At 29.1% G+C, this 27,210-nt stretch overlaps 10 non-coding genes across 10 annotated transcripts; 5 read left to right on the plus strand and 5 right to left on the minus strand.

Moving 5' to 3' along the window:
• The first annotated feature begins 613 nt into the window (after positions 1–613).
• Positions 614–686, plus strand: TRNAK-CUU (transfer RNA lysine (anticodon CUU)). The gene has a single exon. It is a non-coding gene; the product is annotated as a tRNA-Lys (tRNA).
• A 169-nt stretch (positions 687–855) lies between these two features.
• Positions 856–928, plus strand: TRNAK-CUU (transfer RNA lysine (anticodon CUU)). The gene has a single exon. It is a non-coding gene; the product is annotated as a tRNA-Lys (tRNA).
• Positions 929–3,383: 2,455 nt separating this feature from the next.
• TRNAI-AAU (transfer RNA isoleucine (anticodon AAU)) lies at positions 3,384–3,457 on the plus strand. Its single transcript has one exon. It is a non-coding gene; the product is annotated as a tRNA-Ile (tRNA).
• Positions 3,458–6,825: 3,368 nt separating this feature from the next.
• TRNAI-AAU (transfer RNA isoleucine (anticodon AAU)) lies at positions 6,826–6,899 on the minus strand. Its single transcript has one exon. It is a non-coding gene; the product is annotated as a tRNA-Ile (tRNA).
• Positions 6,900–8,243: 1,344 nt separating this feature from the next.
• On the minus strand, positions 8,244–8,317 carry TRNAI-AAU (transfer RNA isoleucine (anticodon AAU)). The gene has a single exon. It is a non-coding gene; the product is annotated as a tRNA-Ile (tRNA).
• A 494-nt stretch (positions 8,318–8,811) lies between these two features.
• TRNAI-AAU (transfer RNA isoleucine (anticodon AAU)) lies at positions 8,812–8,885 on the minus strand. The gene has a single exon. It is a non-coding gene; the product is annotated as a tRNA-Ile (tRNA).
• A 789-nt stretch (positions 8,886–9,674) lies between these two features.
• On the plus strand, positions 9,675–9,746 carry TRNAG-UCC (transfer RNA glycine (anticodon UCC)). Its single transcript has one exon. It is a non-coding gene; the product is annotated as a tRNA-Gly (tRNA).
• Positions 9,747–9,936: 190 nt separating this feature from the next.
• On the minus strand, positions 9,937–10,009 carry TRNAF-GAA (transfer RNA phenylalanine (anticodon GAA)). Its single transcript has one exon. It is a non-coding gene; the product is annotated as a tRNA-Phe (tRNA).
• Positions 10,010–17,349: 7,340 nt separating this feature from the next.
• TRNAF-GAA (transfer RNA phenylalanine (anticodon GAA)) lies at positions 17,350–17,422 on the minus strand. The gene has a single exon. It is a non-coding gene; the product is annotated as a tRNA-Phe (tRNA).
• A 531-nt stretch (positions 17,423–17,953) lies between these two features.
• Positions 17,954–18,025, plus strand: TRNAG-UCC (transfer RNA glycine (anticodon UCC)). Its single transcript has one exon. It is a non-coding gene; the product is annotated as a tRNA-Gly (tRNA).
• The last annotated feature ends 9,185 nt before the right edge of the window (positions 18,026–27,210 follow it).

The following is a 27,210-nucleotide window of genomic DNA, read 5'->3' on the forward strand; positions in this document are numbered from 1 at the left end:
ATGTATAAATATGTATATATAGAGAGATGAATACAATATATACATATATATATATATATACGTATATATATATACATGTATGTTCATGTGTGTTTATATGTAAGTAGTAAATATATGTATATGTACGTGGGCTCATGATCTGCTATTTATTCGAACATAAAGTTCAATTTTATTTTATATATTCAGTTTTTTAATACCATCTTATAATGTTACTTTGATATCCATTATATTTTGTTTTAACATAGCCTTTCATTTATAGATACCTCGGTCAGCTGCCACGGTGCACCACTTGTACTATTTAAGGGAACTATAGAAAAAGTGTCATTGTTTCGGATGAGTATACATGCATTTCACACAACCAATTAAATCCTCCAAACCTTGTACATTATTCCATCTTCCTCTAACTAAACCATCACATAGTTGAAAGAAATACTGTAACTTAAGAAAAGGTGGACTTCCACTGTAACTGTGGAAATGTGTGGCCAATTTTTCGGCAATATAGGTACACATCTATGAGTTACTACATATGTATACCTTCGTAGATTGATAACGTGATAAATCAACTAATTACCATTTTTTTCTGATTTAAAAGTATATTAATCAAATTTCACAAGCCCGGCTAGCTCAGTCGGTAGAGCACGAGACTCTTAATCTCGGGGTCGTGGGTTCGAGCCCCACGTTGGGCGATGTCTTTTATTAAATGTGTGGGGGGATGGGGGGTGGAAAGAATTAACATGTAGTGATTTTCCACAGTGAACGGTAGCGGTAAACTACCGTAAATTCAACTCCCTAAAATACATTGTTATTACTTTATTATCTAAGAACTTGTTTGTATGTACAACCCCTACCAGAAATGCCCGGCTAGCTCAGTCGGTAGAGCACGAGACTCTTAATCTCGGGGTCGTGGGTTCGAGCCCCACGTTGGGCGCGTCTTTTAATACACACAATCAAACAGTAGATATGGACATTACCGGAAATACACATTCACTGTTTACTATGTATCAAATGCCATGGATATCAACTATGTTACTCCTCAAACCTGTAGTGGCCATTTTGCGGGAACTTTAATTTGAAATATTTGATACAAATAAAAAAAAATATTTAACCCGTTAGCTCATTCACGACTTTTTTCCATCATACAAGACACAGGAGCTCTGGCCTGGCAACGGCCGTCATGACGTTCGGGGATTTTGGATCAGTATTATTTTGTTGTGCTATGAGTATTGAGTGAGTGACGGTGACAATTGCAGTCATAATTATTATACCTGCCGTAATATTCAGCAACATGGGTTTCACCTAACCTAGTTTTAAAGTACTGCACATGAAGATGTGCAGGCAGAACGAGAGGAAATTGCCCAATGTCTACAATGTACCCATGTGCCAGAAAAGATGCCTTTTACTGTCTCTCACAGTCAAAATCACAAGTTTCCTTCATCTTCCCTACCTCTTCGTGTTATCTTCATTGTGGATGGTTATATGTTTCATATTCGTTCATGACAGCACACAAATACGAAAAAATAAAGCTGCCTTTTTTCCTCCCCTGAAATAGCAATACTTCTATTGCACTGAGTATAAAGAAAACAAATGAGCTAATATGGACCCAAACTACAATTTTAGTCAACTACATAATTGATAGAGCCTGTGATATAACAGATATGACTCTAAATACAGTAAAACATAAAAAAAAAAAAAATTGCTCAAGCTTTACGATGAGTGACTAAAAAGGAAGTGGGAAAATTCAAGGTATGTTCCGTTAAGCTGCTTCACTTTGAAACAAAACCCATCCTGGAGCCTGGGTAAGCAAATCTATCATCGTCGTTAACGGGTTAAACACTCCAGTCGGGTGCAGAAAATGTCACTAAAGTCACACCAGTGTACTTAAACCCACTTAAGACATTTTTACATGCAAAATAATACCCTAAATTTTAGTGCAAATATTACAAAATGTATCAATTAAAGTACACCACCTACATTCCCAACATGTACATACCAAACCTTATACGCCCACCAATTATGTCCTCTCGCTACAAATCACAGCCTTCCCCTTACTCTTATAACTTCCATGATACCATATGCAAAAAGAAATTGATTTTTAAACCTTGTTTCTCTTAATAAGTACATGTTAAGTAATACTGCCGAGACCTTTTCCTTTATAAATTTACAATATTTCACTTTGTTCTGTAGTAAATAAACAGAATCATGATCTAAAATCAAAATTGGCATACATCTGTCAAAAGACACGAATTTTCATACAAAAAATACAACTAGGTTTTTTCCCGGAAATATATTTGAAATTCAATTAAAATTACTAATCAAAGATTCAGAATAAAGAGTGTTACCTGCAATATGAGACATATAAAGGACAAGTCACACGGCATGGCTGCATGAGATATTTTGAGTTCCTGACCTTCTGAATTGTAACTATTATTGCTCTATCTAAAGATGATAAAGAAAAGTAATAGTTTCCTGTGTCCACTTCCGCCTGTCACTAAACGGTGGAACCTGAGTGACCTGGGTGACCCAGAAGCTAAGCAGAACGAGTCATGCAAACTTAGTCATGGTCAACCAACCGACCGACCTCTCACTTCCTATTTCTTCATGGTAAGATATGACACCAGCGTGTGGATTTTCAAATAATTTAGAAAGTTTTTACAGATATTCTGAATCGAGTTTTTTGTCATTTACACAATTTTAAACGCAGTGGGCAACTGAGGGACATTACTTAGACTGTTCTGAGTTATCCTTCACTTAACATATTTCAAGTATGTAATTTATTTACAAATATACTTATGTATGTATGTATGTATGTATGTATATATATGTAAATATATATACATAAAACTATACAATTCAATAACAGAATATATTTGTAAGCTGTTGCATTTAGCCTGTAGCAGCTCATAAGTCCTGGGAGATGATTATACCGTAAACTTCCGCAATATTCATACCAGTAGTTCCTGGAGTTACTACGATTTACACATAAATTTTCCCGCATTTTCGTCAGATACATCTGTTAATCATCTATAAACAATATTATCTCTAAAGATTTGTTTGTATCACAGTCCAATTAACTTTTCAGGTCAGAGGTTCGTATCATGGACCATCACTTTTTTGTAATGTAGAAACAGGATATATGTTGACCTCACCACCAAAAGAACAATAAGCAACCTAATGTTTATCTCTCCATCCAAAATTGATTTCTGGAAGAATTCATTTAACTGTATTCTGCTGTGTCAGAGGTCAGGAACATAACTGACCTGGTCAGCATTTTTAACGTTTTCTTATACCCCCCCTCTCCCTCTCCCTAATCGTATAAATCCTAAATGTCTTTTAAATCATATATGATAAAAATGTCAAAATTGTGAGGACAGCGCTACCGTCAAGGCCTGTTAGCTCAGTTGGTTAGAGCGCCGTGCTAATAACGCGGATGTCGAGGGTTCGATCCCCTTACGGGCCAGTGGGCTATATTTTAAAGAATAATGTAAACTATAAAGGAATTAAGAATAGATTGTACTAAGAGCTGCTCATGGAAGTGCTGGTAGTTTCAGAAGAAAATGACCGAAACTTCCAAACAGACCCTAAACAATCTCATTCACTGCATGACTTTTATGCAGACCTTAAACAATTTCATTCACTACAGAATATGTTCAAGATTACTAATACTGATCTTCCTATATCATCCTTTAGCAAACTGTACCTACCTGAAGATATGATGATCATCCACACATGAAATCTTAAGATGTAGGGTGTATGTATATGTATATGCATATATGCATGTATATATGTATATATAAACAAATATTTCAGTAAATAAATAAATACATACATTTACATTATATATATATATATATATATATATATATATATATATATATATATATATATATATATATATATATATATATATATTAGAGTGGCTTCAATAACTAGCGTTAATATTTAATTGGTTAAATTTGTAGGTAAATCCTGGATTAGGTTATAGCTCCTAAAATTTAGGTTAACATTTTTTTTCCATAGAATAGAACGGTTTGTATTTTAATCATAAATAAAGCAATAAATCCAACTATTAATAACTAATGCGAATAAAATATTTATCTTGATGTTATAACAATTTTTCTATTCTGATTACTTCTTTCATTATTGTAAATTAATTTGAGTCATACCACCAATTACGAATAGAAGAGAAAAACGAAGTTTACAGTACTTTTACATCAGACATTCATATAAATAATAAATAAAGCCATAAATAGGTATATACATATATATAATATTTGTATACATAAAAAATATACACATATATATGACACAAAAACCCACTATGTACCTAATAGATTTATCTAATCTATTTTTCTAATAAATATATGTAGTATAAAGTGCCCTTTTCTGCCATTGTATCAACACGGTAGTGTTTTCCCATTCACACATACACACACACGCATATATATATATATATATATATATATATATATATATGTATATATATATATATATATATATTTATATTTATATATATATATACATATATGTGCAAATATAAATATGTATGTATATACAAAGATACACACATACATATTTATATAATACATAAATATATATATTAATATATATATATATATGTGTACATATATAATTATAAATGTATTTATAATCTATATTCTTTATAAAACCAAATACATGTAAATATAAACATATATGTAAATACATTACATATATACTTATACATATGTAAATATATTACATATGTCCACATACATGAAATATGTATATGTGTGTATATATATACATATAATATAAGATATATGTACGTATGTATGTGAATGTATATATGTCCATATAAATATGTATATACATTTATATATACTTATACTTATATGTATATAAATATATATGTACATATATTTATACATATACTATATATCATATATATATTCTTTCTTTATCTCTCTTTATATCTATATCTATATCTATATATATATATATATGTATGTATATATATAAAATGTATACATGTGTATATGTATATATATACTTTTCATATATAAATATCTATAAATCTCTCTTTGCACATATATACATACTTAAATATACATATTTTGTATATATATACATATATATGTATATATCTATGCATATGTGTATGTTTATGAGTGTATAAATGTATGAGTATATGTATGTATATTTAAATATATGTATATATATGTATATATATTGTAAATATATATGTAAATATATGTATATATATATGTATAGATAGATATATATATATTGTAAATATATGTTTAGGTATGTATATGTAAATATATGTATATATGTATATCTATATGTATACAAATATTTATATATATATAAGTATGTAATCTATTCATACATATGTATATATATGTGATGTGTGTCTGTGTACATCATAGATAATGTTAAATAAAGTTACATAAAGTATATATAGAGCATCACCTTGTAATATCGTAAGAATAATATAGCATATAATAATATGGAGGAGTTTAGTTACTTAAGGTTAATCATAAACTAGAAATCATTATTAACCCATTGCAGACGGAGATAAATTTGCTTGCCCAGCCTCCAGGATAGGTTTTATTTTAGAGAGAGACCGCTTGAAGCAATATAATTTGAAGCATCCCACTCTCTTTCAGTCATTCATTGTAAAACTAGAGCGGTTTTTGTGTTTTATTTTTTTGTGTGTTTTATTGAGTTTAGAGACTTATATGTGCCATATGACAGGCTGTATCAGTGCTGCAGTTGACTAAAACTGTAGTATATTATCCATATTAGCTCATTATTTTCTTTATACTCAATGTGATAGAAGAATTGCTGTTTTATGGGAGGACAAAAGGCAACTTTATTTTTTCGTATTTTTGTGCTGTCATGAACGAATACGAAACATATAACCACCTACAATAAATATAACAAGAAGAGGTAGGGAAGAGGAATGAAATCTGTGTTTGTGACTGTGAGTGCCACAGTGAAAGGCATCCATATTGGCACAGGAGCACATTTTAGACACTGGGTATGGATTGAGTCACCTTCCTCTTCTCGTTCTGCCTGCACATCCTTCATCGGCGGTAGTTTTGAGCAAGGGTTCATCAACTTAGTGTGTGCCATCGCTCTATAGAGACAGTGCTTACTAGAGACCGTGGATGGGTGCCATTCAAGGCTCTCTCACCTGCTGGTGCTAGGAAAAAGTGGTGCCATCTAGGTTTTGGACGTTAAGCTTGCACGATATTACGGTAATTATAGTAATTAGGACTGCAGTAGCCATCATCACTCATTCCTTTTTCATAGCAAAATAAAATAGCACAGTGATCCAAAATCCCCGAACGTCGTGTACGTCATGACGCCCGTCGTCAGGCCAAAGCTCCTACGTCACGTATGTCATGACACCCGTACGCAATGGGTTAATGCCAAGTCCAACTATAATCTTCGAGTTAACAAATATTGATATGCCTTGTATAAAACTAGCTTCATCAAAATCTGTAAAGTTGGTCGAGTTCAGAGTAAAATGAGTGGTTGCATACACAAACATTTTCCGTTTCATTTATATATTTCAATACAAGGAATTAACTGAAAAACTAGGAAAACTGGTAAATGCAATGTGTATATTGATAAAGATATATATATATATATATATATATATATATATATATATATATATATATATATATATATTTAAGTATGTGTGCATATATATATGTATATTTATATACATATATGTATATGTATATATAAATAAATATATATATATATAATACTAGTGTGTGTGCGAGTATACAATAAATAAAATGTAAAAGATGAAAATTAAAACCTTGCACTTGGCCCGTAAGGGGATCGAACCCTCGACATCCGCGTTATTAGCACGGCGCTCTAACCAACTGAGCTAACAGGCCTTCTACAGTTGAGGATGTTCTTAAATTTTTGATTGCGTCTTAAAAGAATAAATACTTTGTGAAAATAAACATTCAACAGAAGGGTTACGTACTATACTTCAAAGAAACACTAGAACGAAAGTAATATTCTTTCCAATATTATCAACTACATCCTCTTAAGAAAATTCATTGAGGTGTAGCTCATGAGTTTGCTAGGCACTAATGGATAACACAGGGGAGATGATAATCACAATAGTCAGCCCTTATAACATTTACATGCACTGATACTGGTAAGGAAAACACTTTCGAGGAAAAAAAAGGCTCAAAGTATTAAATTGTCTGGGCCTATTCACCTAATCATAGAAGTTACCTATAATAGCCGTCGGGTCTAATGTTATTGAACTGAATATAACATGCAATGATAACATATGAAACAGTTTACATAGTGTATTTTTTCTTTAATAGTCCTTCCCCTAATCTAAAGTAAAGTGCAAGTCAGAATAAGAATATCCTTGTATTCTATAAACCTACACTATACAGCTTATATGGCAACTAGCCTAAGATTATTTTTAATTCCTAAACAAATCAACATTTCCTCAACTGTATGCTATTTTACACATATGTTAACTACAAAATGAAAACAAATTGCAATGACTTCTCTAGGGTAGATGCATGTAAGAAGTGAAGAAATACCGTCTTCCTGCTTCCCGCATTAAAGTATCAATGCAATGAAAAGCCTATCATATTAGTATATACAGAGACACTTCTACCACCACAGTAAAAAGTTATTAAATCAGATTTAGGCAGTTTGATGATAATGTAGGTACTTAAGACACCCAATTTGAATACTACTTTGGCATGAAGATGTCAGGACTTATGACATTATTCATGGCAACTTGACTCTACGTTTATATGCAATTGACAATACTACGATTTGTTGATTTGAATGATTAAGAAAATGCAATCCACCCTATACTTTTAAATATGTGTAGTGAACTAGAAGAAATATAAAATATAATGCGAATGGGATAAGTGCAAAAATTATGAGTCATTCATTTCCAGACTTTCAGCCAGCCGTCCCTTCTAATAAGACACCACTTGCTAAGGGCAAATCAAGACATGTAAGTTCGGAATAAGAAACTTATCTATAGATACCTGTTCCATTTTAAAATCTCCTAATAATGTCACTTGTTTGAAAAAGCGTGATCTAATGTGCCTTTTTACAAGGTTGTATGCAGTATTACAATATTCGTAACCTAATTTTAGGTCAGAATGTGTAATAAAGCAGTGGAAGATATTGATAAAATAAAATGGTAAGCTGCCACGGCCTAATAAAGAAATGGCAATAATCGCCAAAATGACCTCTGGCCCGTAAGGGGATCGAACCCTCGACATCCGCGTTATTAGCACGGCGCTCTAACCAACTGAGCTAACAGGCCCACATTTCCAATTGGAAATGCTAGCGCAGGGTACGAATCGCTACCATAAAATTCATTTTAATTTAGTGCATATAGACGTTACAAAAGCTTATTCATAAAAGTGACTAATAATAACCACAAATAGATTGGCAACAACTTCTCCTATACTTCCCAGAATTCCGGAAAATAATGTAGATAATAGTTTAACCAAGGTAAATTGTCTTCTTACGACAATAATAGTTTAATCAAGGTAAATTGTCTTCTAACGACAGAGGCACACCGTATGCAGGTATGAGAGGCGACCATCGCTGTTTTGTAGGCAGCTTGGACTAATAATATTGTGATTCTTTCTTTTTTTTCAAATTTTATCGTATAACATTTACGTTAAATTCAATTACAATTATATCTGTATATTTAATAATACCAATCCTAAAAGTTAATTGATTTATATTTCAGTCTATTCAATTACGCAGTAAACAATGAAATCGAAAAACTTTAATGAAAAAATCATACTCTGGCCCGTAAGGGGATCGAACCCTCGACATCCGCGTTATTAGCACGGCGCTCTAACCAACTGAGCTAACAGGCCATTCCCTCGGACTATTTTATCCAGAAAAAAACAGTGAATATAATAACTCTATTGATGCATTTAATTGGTGAATCACAGAAGTAATTACACATAGTATGCATACAAAATGGTACACTAATAGATACTTACCTACGTAAACGCAGAGCACACACACAAATACATGTTTTATGCATAGCACAGATTACATAATCAAAGCCGGTTATGCAATGTATATAGATATATTTTTACTTACATAAACATGCATATTCATGAATATATATATTAATATTGATATATGTATGTGTATATGTATATGTATGTGTATATGTATATGTATATGTACGTGTGCTTTTTTGAGCAGTTATAGACATATATATATAAAATAACACTGATATATATGTATATATATATATATAAATATATATGTAAGTGTTTGTATGCATATATATGTATGCATACATGTATATACATATAAATACATATATAAGTATAAAATATATATATTTCATAAATATAAAATATATATATTTTGTATACATATATTGTACAGCATATATATTATATACTATATACTATAATTTATATATATTAACAAGCACAATATATATAAAGTACAAATATATACAATAACCATAATTATTTTGTATACATGTGTGCAAGGCAGCGACTTCAAAATAAGCAAAATTACTATTCCTAAATCTTAACCACTGGTTTCCGTATATAGTACCAACAAATGGTAAAGAAACAGGGGGTAGGGGGGTATCCATTAATGAAAGATATGAACCTCGGACATCCTCCAAAGTTTGCGGAGCGATGGTGGTATAGTGGTGAGCATAGCTGCCTTCCAAGCAGTTGACCCGGGTTCGATTCCCGGCCATCGCACACCTTTCTTTTTGAGTTAAGAGGTCAAATTAGCTATCGATGTTGGTGAATTATAGATAAATTTCGCAGTAGGCTCCTTCGTCGTAAGTGAGAAATATATTCATTAAAGACCATTTGCATATAATTTTCGGTTGGCTGTGTTGGGCTCCTGATAAGGTTTTCCCTCTACGTAATCATACTAGGCAAAAAATGCCCAGACCCGGGATCGAACCGGGGACCTTTAGATCTTCAGTCTAACGCTCTCCCAACTGAGCTATCTAGGCCTAAGAGCTACCAACATATAGCTAACACTATACTACGCCATTATTTAGAATTTGCAGATGAGACTACATGTACGTGGAAAGGTGTATGTGCATGGAAAAAGAAGGGCGTGCATGTAAAAAAATGTTTGTATGAAGTGTGTAGAAGAGTTTGAAGAAATTTGTGTATATAGAAGAATAAGCGCACTTTTATTATAGATTATTTTTACGTACTACGAATGCCACGTCACCCTGTAAGGCACTGGTACTGATATGTGACCCAAGACATTGATCAAGTATGTCTACTAAATTCAATGCAATATCGCTGGCAGTCTGCTTTGACCTGACGCTTCCTGTTTCCTGTGTTCGTCTCCGCCTTGGAACCCAACTTCTCTGGACAGCTGCATTTGTTACCGGAAGGCCTAAGGCGTAGAAAGTGATTGAGAATTTGCATATAAGAAGGACACAGAAGGAACCCACGGCAGACAGATCACCAGACACCCCCAGAGTCTGGTGTATTAACAGTCCACAATAAAGACCATGGCACGTGAAAGTCTGTCTGATTATTCCACCGGATCACAACCTGGGCATCGGGTGCTTTACAACTGCTCCCAGTGGTGGGTTACCATATCCTTTTATTTAATACTTTTATTTTGTTTAAAGTTATGCTAAAGCCACTTGGCTAATTTTAAAACTTACTATTTTTCTATTCGTTTTACTGTTTTACAATGAAATTTTCTTTCTGAATCATATATATTGGTAAATACCCATGTTTGAACTTTTTTCTGTTTTATTGGTTAATGTAAATGTGAAAACTTACTTGCCACGTCGATAGCCCGCCGGCTATAAATAGCAGACGAACTGAGAATAAAACAAATTGTCTCTGGAACTTGGTTCTCTGACCCTCCCTGGATTACCCTGGAATACCCTTGAAACGACGGAGAAACAAAATCAAGGTTGTACTCGAGTTATATGCCAGATAGGACAAAGCTGGACGTGTTATAACTTATCTTATGAGGGAAATACACTGGGCAACACCAGACAGAGAAGCCCCTGTGTCATTTCATTTTTATTCATTTTAAAGCGAGTGTTAATTTTTAAATTATTTGCTTCTGGGGATTTGGCTTTTATTCATACCTTTTTACTATTTATTACTTTAAATAAGGACTAATTAACGCAACCAGACCCTCATGAGGGACATGCACCTGGGGAATGGGACTTAGTCTAAGGGGAAGTGAACGGAACCCCTCCCCTCTTTCTTCTGGCCCTAAGCCGTCATCCCCGCCTAGTTGGATGTATTTCCGGGCTTCCCCAGACAGCTATCCTTACAGTGTGCATAGAAGTGTATGTATAGAAGTGTGTTTCCATAGAAGTTTGTGTATAGAAATGTGTGTAGGAATGTGTGCATAAAAGTGTGTGTGGGTGGGTGTGTAGAAGTGTGTTCATAAACTATGCATGTGTAAAAGAGTGTGTAGAAATGTGTTTGTGTTTGTAGAAGTGTGTGAGTGTTAAGTGTGTCTGTGTTTGTAGAAGTGTGTGAGTGTTAAGTGTGTCTGTGTTTGTAGGAGTGTGTATAGAAATGTGTGAGTCGAAATGTGTAGATGAGCATTTATGTGTGTCTGTATTTGTGCTTATGTGTGATCGTGAGTGTGTGTGGAAGTGTGTGCAGAAATGTGTGCATAGAAGTAAGTAGAAATGTGTGTATGTTTAAAATATGTGTTTAAAGTGTGACTGTATGTGTAAAGTGTTTGTGTAGAAGTATGTGTAGAAGTGCGTGTGTAAAGTTTGTGCATATAGAAGCGTTTGTATGTGTCATGTCTGTGTGCATGTGTAGAAGTGTGTTTGTAGTGGTGTATGTGTAACATTGTTGAAGTGTCGGAGAGGTCGGAGTTCAGAGCTGTTCCCTCTGCCTGTCTTTATCCCTTTCTCTCTGGGTTCCTTCAGAGCCTGCTTAGATATGAATCATGAATCACTTTCTGTGCCTCAGGAGCAAACACGCCTGTTCTGGCAGCTGTAGTTAAAGACTTCAGCAGACACAGGAAGTAGGAAACGCTCGGTCAAACAGCATGCGTGCCTCACAACAGTGAATTGATGCAGTGACGCAGTGTAAAAATGTGTGGAAATGTAAGTGTAAATTTGTGTGACGTGTGTGTTAAAGTGTCTGTGTGTAGAAGTATGTGAGTAGTGTGTATTAGTGTGTGTAAGTCTGCGTATAATACTGTTTCTGTGTGTGTATGTTTGTGAATGCAGGTGTGTGTGATGTGTGTTTGTAGAAGTGAGTGTCTGTGTATGTAAAAGTGTGAGTAGAAGTGCATGTATAGAAGTGTGCGTATGTGTGTAGAAGTGTGTGTGTAGTATGTAGAAATGTGTTTGTATGTGTGCATAAAAGTGTGCATAGAGAAGTGTTGTAACCCACTAGCTATATCGTTCTAAACCGGTGGGAAAGATAGACATTCAGGTGTCATGGTCTTTCTTGGTGGAATCGCTAAATACAAATGCCTCAAGACAGAGATAAGAGTTCAGAGCTTATCGCTCTGCCTGTCGTGTCCTATTCTGTCTGGGTTCCTTTTACGCCTGCTTAAGTATGAATTTTGAATGACGTGTGTATGTAGAAGTGTGTGTTTATATGTCTAAATATATATGTAATATCATATACATATATAAATATATATATATATATATGTATATATATATATATATATATATATATGTATATATGGTTATATATAAAAATACATACAAAAGTATATATATATATATATATATATATATATATATACATATGTAATTGTATATAAGTATCTAAGGAATCCTGAAGCTGCTTCACATTCAGTGATGACCATCAATAATCATTCTCCACCTATTCCTATACTTCGCTATTTCATAATTGTCCATCCCGTCACATAGTCAACACATGCCCGTTTTCTGCTACCTCTGTTGTTTCGCCTATCGATTATAGTCAACATGCTCGACTTCAGCGTCCTATCTTCCTGCATCCAGCACATATAATTAAACCTTTATATGCTCAATGACGTATATACGCGTACTCTGTAATTCTATGCGCTTTCCAATCTGCTAGTTCATCACTAAATGGATCAATTCACACATAAATAAAATCTGTGGCAATTTCACCTCGAAAATCCTCTCAACTGCGCCAATCCTCCTTCTAATCTGGTAGCATACATGAAAGCACGAAACACTTAGACCAAATGAAGTGTTGCTTTGAAAGATATCATTTCTCTACTTACCCTCAGATATCTTTAAGGAGAGGGGAGCCCACTAATACTGTAAGCAAATAAATGGCCCTTTTGAAAATAAAGTACAATATTATAGGAGATAGTTTCCATATAACACAGAAAAAATTATTTGACATTTACAAGCATGTTGTTATAATTGAAGAAGTATATATACATAATAAAGAATTATACAAAGAATAGATAATCTGTATACAAGCATAATACGAATATAAATACAGAATCTACATAAATATAATGTTATGTAAATAATATATAATAAATAAACATATATATAATTGTATATAAGTGTCTAAGGAATCCTGAAGCTGCTTCACATTCAGTGATGCCCATCAATAATCATTCTCCACCTATTCCTATACTTCGCTATTTCATAAATGTCCATCCCGTCACATAGTCAACACATGCCCGTTTTCTGCTACCTCTGTTGTTTCGCCTATCGATTATAGTCAACATGCTCGACTTCAGCGTCCTATCTTCCTGCATCCAGCACATATAATTAAACCTTTATATGCTCAATGACGTATACTGCGTTCTGTAATTCTATGCGTCTTCCAATCTCCTAGTTCATCACTAAATGGATCAATCACACTTAATAAAATCTTGTGGCAATTTCACCTCGAATCCTCTCAATCTGCGCCATTCATCCTTCTAAGTATGTTAGGCATACAGTGAAGCACTAAACACTTAGACCCAAATGAAGTGTGGCTTTGAAAGATTCAGTTCTCTAGCTTTCCTCAATTCTTTTAAGCCAGCTAATACATGTAAGCAAATAAATGCCTTTGAATATATATACATATTATGGAGATTTTCATATATCACAAAAAAATTATTTACATTTTACATGCATGTTGTGTATATGAGAATATATATACATATATATAGAAATATACTTAAGAATTATAATCTATATAAGGTTATATGTACAAATATAGATGTGTGCGTGTTTATATACATCTATACATATTTATGTAAAAACTAATACATATTTTGAATCTGCTTCGTAACACATACTATAATATATATTTTTTTTCCAAAATTATTACGTGCATATACAATAATATATATTGCTATAAATATGCATTTCTGTATATGAAACACACATATACATACCATATATTTCTCCAAATTACATATGTATGTTAATGTATCTATATATATACCTTAGTTAAGAATAAAAAAAACTATACATATAAGGTACATATAAGCAATTATAAATATTATATAATTTGTATTAAGATACAAATTATATAGAAATATCTAATGCATATCTTTATATATTTTTATACATATATAGATATATTAATGTGGCTTTTGTGAATTTATATAAATCTATATATTTATTCATGTAAGATAATCATATATTTTTTAATCTATTTTTCGTAACATATATACTATTAAAAATCTATATATATGTATTTTACACAGCTATTATATATACAAATATTTTACTATATTTATGCATTCATATATATCAACATAAAAATCTTGCAATATATATATACTTAATATTTAAACGTGTATTTAAATAAAATATATATAGATATATAAGAATGTGAAAGCACATTGACATATTAATACATACATGTATATATACACATTAAAACATCCATACATATAGATATATATACATATCCATTTCCATATGAAATATATACATATCTATATCCATACGCATGTGTATATTTGTATAAATACATATGTATATACATATTCATATATATAAGACATATACTCACACAATACACAGACACACATATATATTAAAATTATATATGAAAACATACATATGTACATTTACCTACATACATATATAGATAGATATAAAATGTATTCGGATGTCTGTATTCATATAACCATAACAATTATATAAATACAAATGTATATGATTCTTTAATATATATGTATACAATTTTTCAATATAACACACACAACCAGAGGGGGAGAGAGGGAGGGGGAGGGGAGAGAGGCTCCTACATAAAGAAGCAACGTTGGATACACAGCCACATAAAACTACATATGTAAATAGAAAGACATGTCTGCAACGGAAATATTCATATATATTCACTTCAACTACATGTGTGTGTGACCGCACATGCGAAGACACAAGCATGCACAAGAACCTTCTCCAATACAGCCAACCAACATTACAGTTGACAGCTTTACCATTCCTAAGGGGAGGCAGAGGATCACGCGCCCATTAAGTCAGCACGTTATCTATGGGAAACTAAGGTAGCTCAACCTCGAGTGTTCTCATTTTTTTTGCGGGCAATGTATATCTATCGTGTATGATCTTAAAGGTTAGTTGAATATGATCATACATCTATAATATAATAGCCAATTCAGAAGCACATGAGGTAGACGGTGTTATTGCCATACAAATAAAACGGGAGACCAGGCGGCTACAGATAGCTCTGGGACTGGGATTGAATGTGGGTAGTGGAACCCGAGTGGTGGTCTGATTAGATCATTCAAGGTCTGTTCTGAGTATGCTCTTAGATATCCGACGTGTGTGCGACTGTGCGTATGCATGTCAGAGTATATTTGTTTCACTCTCTCTAGGATTTATAGAGGCAACTCCATGGAAACAGCTTTTTTTTTTTTTTTTCTTTTTTCATGCACACACATCTCCGACTCCTCTTCCTTCTTTCAGCGAGGCATTACTAAGTGTTCCCATAATTGGTGAACATGCAAGTATCCGTACGAAAGCGCAGAACATTTAAAGCAAAGTATATCTTAACATAAACAAATGCACACCCATTTTCTAACTCGCAGATACAGAAACATACATACAATTGCAACCGCATGTTAACACAATCGTGAGAAAAGCTTCCTCTGTCGGCATATCAGACCTCAGGGAATTACAAAGTGTCACTTACATCACCAGTTCTGATATACAGTGTATATATAGTAGGCTGTTCTGATCACGTAAGAGGCAATGGTGAGACTGTATTGTCGCGTGAATTTTTCTTTATATTATATGCAAAGCAAGTCTAGTTGCCATCAACATAATGCTAGGCTGGTTAAGCATATGAAAAATCGAAAATTGTGTGGCCGATGCGACTGGTCATAGTGCAGTTTTGCCTGACGCGACAGGTTCATTGATGCGTGATCATAGGAAAGATATAAGGCTCAACTTAGATTGTCAACTAAGTAAAAACTGGGTTTATTTGCGAAAGTAAAACGACCATTGTTTATAATATAAACATGGCGACAACAAATTGCACTTATTCACATCTGTTGTTTCAACAAACTTTAAGAGCATGAAGGATATTATGAATTCGCTCTTGGCTTGCACGATAGGAAATGTAAGCAAAAAAAATTCATAGCCAAAGCTCATGTTTTCCGTGTAAACCGGTCTGTGGAAATAAAAAAATCATAGAGAATATTATTTCATACTACTGCAAGTTAAAATCAAAAGTGCATGTATAATTTTAACTCTAACCACCATTCAAAATTTCCTTTTAACTTACCATCAATAAACTATAGACTATTTTCCTTTTTTATCGTAGCACATTCCACCGACCTCGTAAGAAATAACAGTCAAGAAATAACCACTCTTATTTCGATTTTTAGGATTTGCAAAGATTGGCAGTCGAAAAAGAGCGCCTAAAGGAACGGGATTAAGTATTAGTATCGATCTATTTTAAAAGTGTTGGTGAAAAATGGCAGAATCCAACAGATGTCGATTACTGACAAATTCCCGGCTGGAAGTTATTCCTTTTCATTCGTTCTGAAATAGATGGCGTATTTTGACAAATAATATATAAAATAATAATAGAAATAAAAAGACTAACTTATGGGAAAATAACAATGCGGCAAACACAATGTACTCATGAGGCCTACACTAAAGGAATACAGTATGTGTCTGTCTAATCTGTACGGAGCAACCAAAATTTCTGTAAAAGTCAAGATAGTGCATTTTCAGTCTTGCATATCTTTCATTTTCTCCCTCTCTATATTTCACTGTCTTCTCTACTCATATATTTAAGTGTATATACATATATGTATAAGGTACATGTGTTGAATTTGTATTGAATATAAATACGATAAACGTCTCTAAGGCGTTGAGAAACGTTTGTCAGAATTCTCCATACTATTGGGCAAAACTGCCCAGACCCGGGATCGAACCGGGGACCTTTAGATCTTCAGTCTAACGCTCTCCCAACTGAGCTATCTAGGCTTACCTATCTTAGTACCACCTTGAAAACGAATGAAATAGCCGGCCACAATCGACAAGTTCCTCTTATTATTGTAAAGAGTAAGACAGACCAAACGTTATATTACTTTAAGCATCTATTAATACAAACGAATTGCACAATCAATAAACTTTGAGAATCAGATTTTACTGTTAGGCATGGTAACACTGTAAGAGACTATAATAGGATCATTGATAACCACATAACTCAATAACTCCAGTTTACCAAATGTGGAAGCAGTTTACCAGATATGGGTAGAGTTTCTTTCTCCTACTTCTATTGGTTCTTATAATTAGAATATTATAAATTAAAATATACATGAGGTCATTGTCACACCCTCTTCTGGAAATATAGTTGGAGGGTTCTCTAGATCTAGTTGAACTTCTTGATATTATATAATTTGTATTATATAAAATAACCTAGCAATACCACCTACATTATTAAAATGAACATAGACGAATAGGCAAGTCGCTTTTAAAAGCTATATTTATGCTACCTTCACGCCTTCACCGTCAGCGATGGTGGTATAGTGGTGAGCATAGCTGCCTTCCAAGCAGTTGACCCGGGTTCGATTCCCGGCCATCGCATTTTTTTAAGTCACAAAATTTGAAAGAGAACAAAATACATCATGTGAGTGTATGTACATATGTTAGTATATTATATAAGATATATCATACATGGTTTATTAAACATATTATATATACATATTAATCATATTGTCGATATATTATATAAATTATATATTTTATACATAATATATATATCATACATATATATGTTATATATATATATATGTACATTGTACACATTGCATATACATTTTGAACATATATATTATACATATTATGTATACATCATACATGTTATGTATACATCATACATATTATGCATCATTAATAATAGATATTATGTATATCTATTAACCATATTATGTATATATATTATTCATATTATGTGTATATATTATACATATTATGTATCATATATTTTACATATGTATCATATATTAATTATAATATGAATATATACAAATTATGTATATTATAAATATTATGTATGACATACATAATACGTATATTATAAATATGTATGAAATATTACATATTATGTACATATGTATATATAATAAATGTTATATAAATATTTTACATATATATATATATATATATATATTACACATATGTATATATTAATACATATTATGTTACATTAACTAAACATTATATATATTATACATATTATGAATATTTACTTTATACATGTATAAATATTTATTATAATTATACAAATTATATTCATTACATATATGTGTTAATACATATTATGTATATATTATACATATTCTATATATATCATACACATATTATGTATATATTATACATATTATGTATACATTACATATTATGTGTACATTACACATATTATGTATATATTATACATATTCTATATATATCATACATATGTATATATCATAAATATTATGTATATATCATAAATATTATGTATATATTATACATATTATGTATATATTATAAATATTCTGTATATATCATAAATAGTATATATCATAAATATTACGTATATATTATACATATTATGTATATATCTTACATAATATGTATATATCATAAATATTATGTACATATACATATTATGTATATATTATACATATTATGCATATTATATATATGCATATTATACATATTATCTATATTATACATATAATATATATATTATACATATTATGAATATATTTTACATATTATGTATATATTATACATATTATGTATACATTACATATTATGTGTACATTACACATATTATGTATATATTATACATATTCTATATATATCATACATATGTATATATCATAAATATTATGTATATGTTATACATATTATGCATAATTAAACATAGTATGAATATATTATACACATTATGCATGGTAGATTATACATATTATGCATATATCATACATATTATGCATGATATATTATACATATTAAACATGATATATTATAGGCATTATGCATATATCATATATATTCTGCATACATTATACATATGCATATATTATACATATTATATATGCTATACATATTATGTATATAGTATACATATTATGTATATAGTATACATATTATGTATATAGTATACATATTATGTATATAGTATACATATTATGTATATAGTATACATATTATGTATATATTATGTATATAGTATACATATTATGTATATAGTATATACATATTATGTATATAGTATACATATTATGTATATAGTATACATATTATGTATATAGTATACATATTATGTATATAGTATACATATTATGTATATAGTATACATATTATGTATATAGTATACATATTATGTATATAGTATACATATTATGTATATAGTATACATATTATGTATATAGTATACATATTATGTATATAGTATACATATTATGTATATACTATACATATTATGTATATACTATACATAGTATGTATATAGTATACATATTATGTATATACTATACATATTATGTATATATTATGCATATTATGTATATATTATACATATGTATATATTATACATATATATTATACATATATATATTATACAAATGTATATATTATACATATTATGTATGTTAAATTATACATATTATGTATATATTATACAGTTATATTATACATATGTGTGATATATTATACAGATTATGTATATATTATACATATTATGTATATATTATGTATATATTATATATATTATGTATATATCATACATATTATGTATATATTATATATATTATGTATATATCATACATATTGTGTATATATTATACATATGTATATATTATACATATGTATATATTATACATATATATTATACATATGTATATATTTTACATATTATGTATATATTATAAATGTATATATATATGTTATACATATTATATATATTATACTGAATATGGATATATTATACATATTATGTATACATTCTAAATATTATGTTTGATAAATTATACATATTATGGATGATATATTATTCATATGTATATATTATACATATGTATATAATTATAAATATTATGTATGATATAATATACATAATATACATATTATGTAAGTATTATACATATTTACTATGATATATTAACCATATTTATCATAAATTATAGATATTGTGTATGATATATTATACATCTGTATATATTATACATGTTATATATATTATAAATATTTCCTATAATATATAATACATGTTATGTATTATATTATACGTCTTATAAATCATATATTATACATGTTATAAATGACACTTTATACATGTTATATATCACATATTAAACATGTATATTATACATATTATGAATATCATTCATATTATGTATATTATTCATATTATGTATATTATCCATATTATGTATATTATAAATATGTATATTATAAATATATATATTATACATATATATATTATACATATATATTATACATATGTATATTAAACATATGTATATTATACATATGTATATTATACATATGTATATTATACATATGTATATTATACATATGTATATTATGCATATGTTTATCATGCATATGTATATTATACATATGTATATAATACATATGTATATTATACGTATTATTTATAATATACATGTATATTATACATATGTATGTTATACGTAATATGTATATTATACATTTTATGTACATTATACATATTATGTACATTATATATTATACATCATACATGATATATATGTATATTATACATGATGTATATATTATATATCATACATGATATATATGATATATTATACATGATATATATATTATATATTATTATAATATATATGTATATTATACATATATATATATTATATATCATACATTATATATATTATTATATCATACATGATATATATGACATATACATGATATATCTGACATATCATACTTGATATAAATATATATCATACATGATATATATACATCATATATTATACATATGATATATCATACATGATATACATGATATATCATACATGATATACATGATATATCATACATGATATACATGATATATCATACATGATATACATGATATATCATACATGATATACATGATATATCATACATGATATACATGATATATCATACATGATATATATCATACATGATATACATGACATATCATACATGATATATATGACATATCATACATGATATATATGACATATCATACATGATATATATGACATATCATACATGATATATATGACATATCATACATGATATATATGACATATCATACATGATATATATGACATATCATACATGATATATATGACATATCATACATGATATATATGACATATCATACATGATATATATGACATATCATACATGATATATATATGATATATCATACATGATATATATGATATATCATACATGATATATATGATATATCATACATGATATATATGATATATCATACATGATATATATGATATATATGATAATTCATATATGATATATCATACATGGTATATATGATGTATCATACATGGTATATATGATGTATCATACATGGTATATATGATGTATCATACATGGTATATATGATATATCATAGATGATATCTATGATATATCATATATGATAAACATGAAACATCATATATGATATATATGATATATCATATATGATATATATGATATATCATATATGATATATATGATATATCATATATGATTTATATCATATATGATATACATGATACATCATATATGATATATATGATATATCATATATGATATACATGATACATCATATATGATATATATGATATATCATATATGATATACATGATACATCATATATGATATATATGATATATCATATATGATATACATGATACATCATATATGATATATATGATATATATCATATATCATATATGATATATATAATATATACATATATAGATATATATAATCATATAATATATATATATATAACCATAGATATATAATATATATCTTTAAAATTATTATAACATATATCATATATATATAATATATATGATATATCACATATATATATTATATATATATCATATACATATATTTATATATATTAATTAACATATAATACATATTAATGTATATATATCATAAACACATATCACGTATATATTAAATTAACATATATAAACATATTATATATATAATAAATATATAAAGTTATCATATATATCATATATATATCATACACTATATATATATTATATATATATAATATATATCATATATATCATACATATATATTAAATATATCATATATATAAATAATATAAGTTTATCATATATATATATATACATTTATACAGTATACATGTATCTTATAATATATTATACATTGATAAATATACATATATCTATCTATATACATATATATATTATATCTTATATATATTAATATAGATATATCTATATACTGTATATATACAATATACATATATTTATATATATAATATATATATATATATATATATATATTATATATATATACCATATATATATATGATATATTATATGTATATATATAAGATTATATATATACTATATATATATATATATATATATATATATATATATATATATATATATATATAGATATATAATAAATATATATATATAAATATATGTATAATGTATATATATATATAATATACATTATAATATATAATTATATATATATGTATATGAATATTATAAGATATATTTATATTATATATATATAAACATCTGTATATATTATATATATAATATATATACAATATATTATATTGTATATATATATAAATATCATTTATATATAATAAATATATATATTATATATACATATAATATATATATATTCTATATATATATATAAAATATATCTATATTATATATATATAATATGTATGTATATTGTATATATATATATATATATATATATATATACAATATACATATATCTTATATATATATATACAATATACATATATCTTGTATATATATACAATATACATACATCTTATATATATATACAATATACATATATCTTCTATAAATACAATATATATATCTTATATATATATACAATATATATATATATATATTTATATATATACAATATATATATATATTATATAATATATATATATATATATAACATATATATATATATATATATACATTATACATATATCTTAATATATATATATATATATATATATATATATATATATATATATATATATACAATATACATATATCTTTTATATATACAATATACATATATCTTTTATATATACAATATACATATATCTTTTATATATACAATATACATTTATCTTTTATATATACAATATACATATATCTTTTATATATATTATATATATATACATATATATATAATATATAATATACATATATTTATATATACATACATACAATATACATATATCTTATATACCATTAATATATATATACAAGTTAATATATCATATATATAATGTTTTATACATATATACAATTTACATTTATCATATATGAATATACATATATACAAAAATATATAAAAAATATACATATATCATATATAAATGTTATACATATATCACGAATATATAAAGAATATACATATATCATATATATATATATATATATAATATATATTATATATACAATATACATATATATATATATATATATATACAATATACATATTTAATATATTATACAATTACATATACATATATACATATACATACATACATACATACATACATACATAAATATATATATATATTAATATATATCTATATCAAATATAAACATAACATATATATATATAATAGATAAAATATATATATATATATTCCTACCCAATCTATTTCTCTACTCGTTTTGTTTTCTCTCTCTTCCTCTCTTCCTCCTTCCTCATTTCTATTCCTCTCCCTCTTTCTATCTCTCTCTCTTTCTCCTCTCTCTTATTATATATATATATATATATATATATATATATATATATATATATATCTCACTCACTCACTCATTGTCTCACTCCCTCACTCTCACTCATTGTCTCACTCACTCACTAAAAACATCCTACATCAAATTTCCAGACTCTCAGAGCAGGGTATACAAGTGTCATTGCACAGGATACCGTCTCATATAGGAATACCATCATGTGAAAAAGTTGACCAGTTAGCCAAATTCGCACTTTCCTATGAAGAACCACACTATGCTATACCATTATCTCTTACTCAGATGGAAAGACGTATTAATAGCTGTTTAAGAGATTATGAGGATCAGGTATGGGCTACAGAAAAGATGAAAAAGAATGGACATGGCACTATCTGGCATTATGAAAATATTGCCGGGACATCATACATGGACAAGCCCTATGAAATTTATAAAGGTCTGTCACAGAGGCAACAAGTTATACTAACCAGGCTACGCATAGGCTATCACTATACTATACAATATGTGCAGGATGCAGTTTTGGATGCAAAACCAGTTACATATCACCACTGTAAATTGTGCAAAAGAGCTAAATCACATAGTCTCAGCCACTACTTGCTTTGCTGTACGGAAACTGCATCCTATCGATCGAACAGCACTGTACAAAGAACATCACTTGTAGATTATATTAATCTTATTATAGACACTGGTCTTGTCTTTGACATGATCAGTGACATAAAAGGTTTTTTACCGACTAGGTAAAACAAGTAAATATGTTAACCAGTATAATGCAGCCCCTCAGGTATGTACGATTTGTGCTTGACTAAGCCCTTTACGCAATAGAAGATTAGCCAGTTTGGATAGATGCTTGACATCTTACCCTGGCTTTTTGCAGGGCATGTAAATTGTTCTGCAAATAAACTGTATCAAATCAAATCAAATCACTCATTATTTCACACTCACTCAATATAACTCACTCATTATATCACTCACTCACTCATTCATCTCTGTGAGAGGTGCTCACAAAGGGTATTTTGAAGCCAAAGTCTGGTATTCTTGACTCCTTTATTGGTCGAATATCGGCACGGTTAAAATAGAAATAATTACAGGTAGCGATAGCTGACGTCTGTTCGGTGCGCGTCTCGCGGACGAGGCGGGCTCGGAGCGCCGGCTTGGCGCTCGCGGCGCCTCTCCGAGGCGAAGCTAGGTGTGTCTGCAAGCGAGGTCGGTAGAGTGAGAGGGTTTGACCTGAGGTCAGCCCGTTTTATCTTGACCTAGGCAGACGCCAAAAAGGGTTGCTTCTTCGTCTTTATAGCATCATGACCACGTGGTAATCTTATGTCTCCACGTGGCTTCAACGTGGTCTCACAATCTACCTCACTCACTCATTCATCTCACTACCTCATCATCTCACTACCTCATCATCTCACTCCCTCATCATCTCACTCCCTCATCATCTCACTCCCTCATTATCACACTTACTCATTATCTCACTCACTCACTCATTATCTCTCTCACTCATTATCTCCCATTCACTCACTCATCTCTCTCACTCATTATCTCTCACTCACTCACTCATTATCTCTCACTCTCACTCACTCACTCATTATCTTACTCATTCACTATTTCTCATTCACTCACTATCTCACTCACTATCTCACTCACAATATTTTTTTTTCTCGGGAGGTTAACCTATACAAAATTGTTACGGTTGGGAAAATAAGACAGAACAGTGGAAGAGGTCTCTTCATGTTTATTTGTTTACCCTTTTTATGTTTGACTCAGGGTTGGCGTGAAAACATATCACGTAAGGTAGGCCCAGTGTTACCGTTGTATACAATTTTCGTCTGCTACGTGAACAAAGCGCGGAAAGTTCGAAGTGGCTACTGTGAGTTCGCAGTTTACGGGTGTGTGAACAAAAAGTTTACATTTCACTTACATTATCAAAGAGAGATATGCGGATTAAATATACCTTTCTATTTAAGAGCACTGTTAAAACAATATTCATATATGGTACATGTATCTTATAAATTATATTATTCTTATATTTGAATAGAACTTGCATAAAATTAATTTTATAATAGCCTACATTGAATGACCCATCTATTCAAATATATTACAAGTTCCCAGATTACATTTTACCGAAGTTGAATGACTTGAACCTCTTTTTCCAACAAAGGGGTCCAACAATTCACGTACTCCATGAAAAATGCAGCCGCCTCTATCGAGACATCCTATGGAGTTACATGCGGAGAGATGAGGTCTTAACCCTCTCTTTAAGATGTAATCTTGCATATATAGATCCCGATGATAAAACAAAATTTCTCCCAATTCAAGAAGTTTATCTTGGTATGGAGGTTAATGAAGTTCTCGAGTCTGATGACCTTAGTAACCGAAAGGATATGATAGTGGATGTGAGGAGTACATGCAGGAACTTTCTCATAACCTCTTGCAAAGAAATGAAAAAGAGATTTCCCCTTCAGAAGAAGGCAATACAAATGTGCTTTATCTTTTCATTTGACAGTTTTATAAACTCGGAGTCAAGGGTGAAAATGTCATCTGTGTTGCCTCTTCTGAAGGCTTTTCCTAGAATCATAACCAGAAACCGACAACGGTTAGATGAAGAGTGGAGAAACATCGATAATATACCATTCCCTCTGCATATAAAAGAGCAAAAGGATATTGAATGTTTTTACAAGGAGCTATTAGATATGAAGGACGAATTTGATAACCCATTCTTCGAAGAGT

Source organism: Penaeus japonicus, unplaced genomic scaffold (genome assembly GCF_977035675.1).
Source record: "Penaeus japonicus unplaced genomic scaffold, GWHDUDI00000001_assembly GWHDUDI00000022, whole genome shotgun sequence".
NCBI classification, from domain to species: Eukaryota; Metazoa; Arthropoda; class Malacostraca; order Decapoda; family Penaeidae; genus Penaeus; species Penaeus japonicus.